Source organism: Vanacampus margaritifer, chromosome 10, assembly GCF_051991255.1.
Source record: "Vanacampus margaritifer isolate UIUO_Vmar chromosome 10, RoL_Vmar_1.0, whole genome shotgun sequence".
Classification (NCBI taxonomy): Eukaryota; Metazoa; Chordata; class Actinopteri; order Syngnathiformes; family Syngnathidae; genus Vanacampus; species Vanacampus margaritifer.
Window position 1 is genome coordinate 5,134,676 of NC_135441.1, and position 6,831 is coordinate 5,141,506.

The following is a 6,831-nucleotide window of genomic DNA, read 5'->3' on the forward strand; positions in this document are numbered from 1 at the left end:
TAAACATAAATTATAATACAAAATATAGCACTGAAGCAATTTACGAACAAATTCACCTTATGAACGATCGCTCGGAACGTAACTCGTTCGTAAATTGGGGAGCGTCTGTAGTATTATTGCTAGCAGCGCAACACAGCTGTCAGTGTTGTTTTTATTCATTGCCAGGCTTGGGGAGTAACGGAATACATGTACTGCCGTTACGTAATTAGATCACTTTTTTTTTAAACTGTTTTCTGTTACAGGAAAAAACATGCAATCAGATTACAGATACATTTATTAAAAATTGGGATTATTTTGAGGGATTACAAATCCTACGATGAGAGCGAGCGAGAGTGAGAGAGAGAGCTAGAGAGAGAGTGAGAGCGGGCAAGAAAGAGAGAGAGCAAGAGAGAGCGAGAGCGGGTGAGAGAGTGAGAGCGAGTGAGAGAGAAAGAGCGAACGAGTGGGCGAGCAAGCAAGAGAGAGAGACTTGTTGACGTCGTGTCGGGCACACAGCCTGTTAAAAAAGGGTTCACGGACTGAAGAGGAATAGCGGAATTTTGTCCTCTTTGCGTGTTCCAAAAATGAAGATAGATTTAATGTAAGAAAAATACACCTTTGCAAAAAATTATTTAATAAAAAACAGAGAATCTCTGGACAGATAACAGCCTCTATCATCACTTAAACATCGTGGGATTCAGAGCGTCAAATGTGGCTCTTCCGCGTGCACAACGGTTTCTTATAGTTAAAAAGACCTCCTCTCTTTCATTTATAGACTAAACATACTCTCTGGTACTTTTCCATGAGCAGATGGCGTAAACAAGGTCAGGTGGATGTTTTTGAGACAGAATGTGTTATATAGTTGAAGGATTTTCACAAACAAGTCAGGGGGTGTTTTTCCCGAAGCAGACTCTGCTCTCAAGGACTAAAATGTGTTTTCGCACAAAACGCTGAGAAGGAACTTTTTTAGACTAAATAGTATGTCCCAGCTTAAGGTCAGCCTATACGAAGTCAACACCATCTACTCTGCACAGGACACAAAACATTTCGACAAGGTTAATATAAAGAATTAAAATGTTAATAATGTGTAACAATGGTTAATAAAATAAAATGAAGTATTAAAAATGTTATAATATCTATCAGTCCGCCCTTTGGGCTTATTTAAAATGAAGCCCATTAACTAAATATTTAAACATTTTTACCAAAGGATTCCCGCGGGATCTTCATCATCGCAATGGCAGGTGCAACATAGGAAGAGGAAAAATGAAAACATTCTTTTTAGCAGGAGAGGAGGTCCGTCATATGTCAAAACAATGTGATTCATTAAAAGATTTTTCTTTCAGTAAAATAAGCATATCATATATGAAGACAATGTGTTGTGATTATTTTAAAAACTGTGGTGGGGGATCCCAGAAATAGCAATTTGGCATGAGAGTCAGTATGAGAAAGAGTGTCATTATGTACATGCAATTGGAGACGCGATTGAAGACTTGTTGTCGTTTGGGCTAGGGAAGTTTTTGTTGACGTTTGTCAGTTCCGTTTTCGTTCTTGCGTTTGTTTTTTAAACCGAGTCCTTCAGCTTTGCGATTGGCTGGCAACCTGTTCAGGTTGCACCCCGCCTACTGCCCGAAGCCAGTTGGGATAGGCTCCAGTACCCTCACAATCCTTGTGAGGACAAGCGGTCAAAGGAATGGTTGGATGGATGGATCCTTCAGCTTTTTTAGAACCCACATCAACTGCCAGAGATGATCACCGAGCCCAAGGTGTGACTCATTCTTTGTGGAACGCCCCGGAAAAGGGACACATTCCTCTTCTCTCCATTGGGTAATCCTTAGATCGTCTGGTGGAAACTGGAAGCAGTTGAATGGCCTCTCAGCTGGCACGTCTGGTCACTGGAGCAGTTGACTGGTTTCTTTCTCAGTTGGCTCCCGATGGTGGCTGGCTCCTGAAGGTGGGGGTTGAGTAGAAAGCGGACCTCCTGCTGGTCTGATAGGCAAGATGTGGAACCAGGTGCCCCGGGGACTGGACTAGATTGACCTTTTCATCACCTCATCTGGGTGCAAAATATTTTCATTTAGTCACTAATAAACATTTATTCACATCCTTTCTTTTTGAAAGAGCATTTTGGTAGTGTTATTAGTTAGGAGTTAGTAAATGTTAGTAAAGTTCTGTAGGCCTGTCCTGTGGGAAAAAATTCTGTTTGTTGTGACATTCAATTAGGATCCAGCCTTTGGCTGACTTTAATGACCTAAGCACATTCATTAATGCAAAAAATGAAAATCTTAGCCAATTCAAATCTGACGAGGCCAATTTTGTTTACAGAATATAATAATTATTGGAATGTTTTATTATAATATTTACTGTTATAGATATAGCATGAATGTGCTCCCAGCCATTAAATAAATGCAACTTTCGCCAACAAATAAAATCAAAAAATAACATCTAACCCCAGGGCCCCAGGGGAAAATAGAAATGGAACATATTCACCTTATTTTCGCCGTCCCTGCCAAAACTTACTCCTTCTCCATGGTCAAGGAAATCCCCAACTGTCCTCCTGTAAAATTCATTCTCACGGACTATCTATAATTATCACATTAAGACTAACTTTTAATTTTATATTTATTTAATTCAACATGGACTGTTTGTGTCCTTCGCAACGATATACCCAAACCGACCAATAATTCCCCCATCTGAAAAAATCGACTTAGAGAATTTTTCAGACTCTAATAATATACAAGTTCTGCAGTAAATAAATTTTGCTTGTTTTTTGTTTAAAAGGAGGGGAAAATGTTACATTTAACCAGTAAATTCGACAATGCGCCCCAAGCAACTATTCAAATTTCAAAAGAAAATTTGGAAAATATTAAAAGACTAAATTCAATAAGCGTAAAATATAATAATTAAGATTGAAATAAATTTTATCTTATCTTTATTCACATTAGCTGTTTTCAATTTCTGAAACCAGACGAAATTTACCTGTATTATCTTTTGTACTATAAAAATATTGTAGCTTAAGCCAATTAATTTTACAAAGAATTTCAGTTTTCAGCCAATTCATCAAATATTATTAATACATAAAGTTGCCCTTAGTTTTAATGTTACCATTAAGCTTGCTAGTCCCCCTTGTTGATGTTTGTCCAAAAAGCTGACTGTTTTAAAATAGACAGAGATAAACAAATCAGATCAAATCAAAATAGACATCAAACGTTTTTAAAATGTAATAAATCTGTGTGTATATAGTGTTGTCAATCAGTTCGTTATTTTTATGAAATGTTTTACTGTAAATGTTATCACCTTATATCTGTCAAAAAATATAGAGTGCAGTGTAAACAGTCAGTATCACATCATATGGTCTGGTATCACTAACTCAAGGGAACATTGTTGGTGTGGGCGGAGTCACCGTCGTAGTGGAGCAGTTTTTCACAGGACAGTTCTGGATGCAGGAATGCATTAAGGAAGCATTGGAGCAGTTTTCATTTAAGACTTTTGCATGTGAGTTCAGGGTGCAGTCATTGTGTGCATTGGGTAGTGGAGCAGTTTTCTTTTATCACATTTGTATATGAGTTCAGGGTGCAGTCATTGTGGAAACTTTCCACCAGGTGGCACCAGGAACCTCTGCTCTCCATCAGGTGGCAGCCCGAGCAGGTGGAATGCTGATCAGGGGATGGCCGCACCACGTCCCTCTGCTGGTGGTAGCATTTGCAGTTTCTTTGTTGGTGGGGGTTTTGTTTTGAAGAGATCTGTGTCCCGCCAGTTGACTTTGTTTTGAAATAATGACCCCGACCAATGAAACTCACTCGATTGAAAACATTAAAATCTGCCCCAACAGTATTTAGGTTATAACATGTCAGTAAATATTAAAACAAAAAGTTCCTTTATTTTAAAAAAAAAATCAAAAAATTTTGAGAAGGGGGAAGAAAAAAAAATAAAAAAATTAAATTTAAAAAATAAAAAATAAAAAAAAATAAAAAAAATAGAAAATAAAATAATTAAAACAATGAAAGTTTACAATTTTAAATAATTGCTAATTATATGTCAATATTTGTTATGGTTTACAATATTTAATTTAATATGTTTTGCATACCTTCATAAATAATACTTAGGATGAGATAGGACAGATATACTCTAACAATTTACAAATATAGTCAATTAATAAGTGTGCAGTTTTCAATTAATGTTTTCTCAATGGAGGCCGCAGCCCGTAAAGTCAGCCTTTGGTCAAACATCAAAGCAGGAACGATTTTTTAATTACATAGCACCGGTCAGAATGAGTCACAGCAACTAAAATTTTCAAACTGACCTGCGTCATTAATTTATAAAAGGATGACACCTGGCGGTCAGCTAGGAGATTTAAATGAGGGCTCATAAAATTAGTTACGCTAATAGTTCATGTAATGTCGCTTAATTATTTGACGCAGACCCTGAAGCTTGTCGTTTTAGCGTGAAAATCTTATTAGTAATTTTACCGTCTAATTAATTTATCACGTTCAGCGTTTATTAACCATTTTCATTTATCTTATTACGTAAATTTGTATTATACAGCTGTTTTATTTGCAAAGCAACATTTCAGCATTAATCATTATTTAATACACTTTTCTTAAGGCTACGTCCGGGACTCTCCTCTATATAAAAATTACATACACTCATAACATTATTAACGAGCGCTCGTCTTCTACGCACATTCAAAGTTAAATTGCCGTCATTAAAACCGAACATCGAACAAATGCCATATCTTATTAGAATAAACTAACCTTTTCCACAATATAATCAAGTCCCGTCGTTCAGTATTAAATAGATTTTATGTCATTATTTTACGGTAATATTTAATCCGGAAGCTTTAGTTCCGACTAGCGGAAGCAATATCAGGTCAAATCATTTAGTCCTTCAGAATAAAAGCGTACCATAGCCCCAACATTTTAAGTCATTATTTAAAGTTATATAAATGGTTATAATTTCACAAAAATACCTAAAGCTAGTATTCTAGCATTATTCATCATCATCTTATCCAAAAATACACGATTATGTGTCGTTTTTATTCCACTCGTAAACGCGTTCTTATATCTCGTATTTTACTTCGAACGCCCGGCGGCGCAAACCTCAACGTCCCCCATTATTAAAATTAACTTACCGTAGTTTATAACGGCGCCATAAGATTTATTCCACCGCAATCGTATATCCATTTTATTAGTTTTTCAAACCCTGGATATGTCTAGTGGGCATTTCCCCGATCGCAGATCCGCATGCGCTCGCAACTCCCTGTCGCCTCATGACGCGGCATTCGGCTCCAACCATTTTTGTAGTTCTCAAATAGTGTCCATACTTTCTATTAATTATTGCCCGTATTTTATAGCTTATTATATTATATTATATTATATTGTCTTATATTGTAGCTAAGTCGTATTAATATTTAAAAATGAAGTGACGTCTCACTCATAACAGAATTAGTCAACTGTTCTCATCGCGGTCACTTTAAGATTTTACCTTGCCTCACCGATAAGACGGCATACAAACAAACACATACTACGAACAGACAAGATATGTCGCTTTGTACGACATACCAAAACATATAAAATCCGGATAACTGTTTTTTCACATCTGAACAGTCTTGTCTAAGAATTTTAATAACGAATATTCATAGACCTATCGTATGATCTAAAAGCGGCGTATCAAATGTGCTTTATGTCAAACTGACTTCCCCAAGTTGAGCAAATATATCTTGTCTAAGAATATTAATAACCAATTATTCAAAAGACCTATCGATTGATCTTAAAGCGGCGTATTATGTCTGTTTTATGTCAATCTGACTTCCATAAGTTGAGCAAATATCTTGTCACGATTACATAACAGCAGCCGTACTCTCTGCTGTGTCTATCCGTTGACTTTATTTTATTCAAGGATCATTTCTAATTAGCCATTTATCTATCGCTTGTAAAAACAAAATGCTTTTCTTGTAAAGACAAAATGCTTTTCAAGCTGACTTCCCCTCAACTTCAACACATATATATGGACTTCAAACCAATTATCCAAATATCCAACGCTTGTAAAAACAAAAATGCTTTCCAAGCTGACTTCCTCTCAACTTCAACAACTTAACCACATATACATAGACTTCAAATCAATTATCTACGTATCTATCGTCTGTAAAAACAAAATTATAAAAACAAAATGCTTCCCAGACTGACTTCCGAGCGATCGCGTACAATACAACGTAAACACATATACATAGACTTTAAATCAATTATCTACGTATCCATCGTCTGTAAAAACAAAATTATAAAAACAAAATGCTTCCCAGACTGACTTCCGAGCGATCGCGTACAATCTAACGTGACAGCATTTCCGTATACAATGCTTCGTCACCACGTGTACAGTTCAAACACCGTGGTAAAATCCGAAATCTGGGACTTCGCGTCCAAACACACGATTTCAAAATTTATCAGTATTTTCTTACACAAATTCCATCCTCAATATAATTTTGCAAGACGAATTTATCAGCCGCAGCGTTCTGAAACAGACAGAATTCCTAAAACGTGGATAAAGTGTCCATTTACCGTAATTAATATGTGGCCGGGGAATTCTGCCCGTCTTTGAACGCCCCGCTGTAAAATGTCGCTACGTCGGGTGTCACCATTTTGAAGAGGAATATCGGAATTTTGTCCTCTTTGCGTGTTCCAAAAATGAATATAGATTTAACTCTTTCACTGCCAGACGTTTTCAGAAACGGGTTGTCCCCACTGCCAGCCGATTTAAGCATTTTGAGTGATCTTTCAAGGTCCACAGAAAATGTTGTGTTTGGACTATGGAAACACACATACTACCAAATGAAAGATTGGACTCTCAGCTTTCATCAGA

General features: G+C 36.6%; 1 long non-coding RNA gene across 1 annotated transcript; it reads right to left on the reverse strand.

Moving 5' to 3' along the window:
* Positions 1-596: 596 nt before the first annotated feature.
* LOC144059701 (uncharacterized) lies at positions 597-4,808 on the reverse strand. The gene is made up of 2 exons (XR_013295716.1): positions 2,467-4,808; positions 597-2,032 (listed from the first exon to the last, which is right to left on the reverse strand). It is a non-coding gene; the product is annotated as an uncharacterized LOC144059701 (long non-coding RNA).
* Between the last annotated feature and the right edge of the window lie 2,023 nt (positions 4,809-6,831).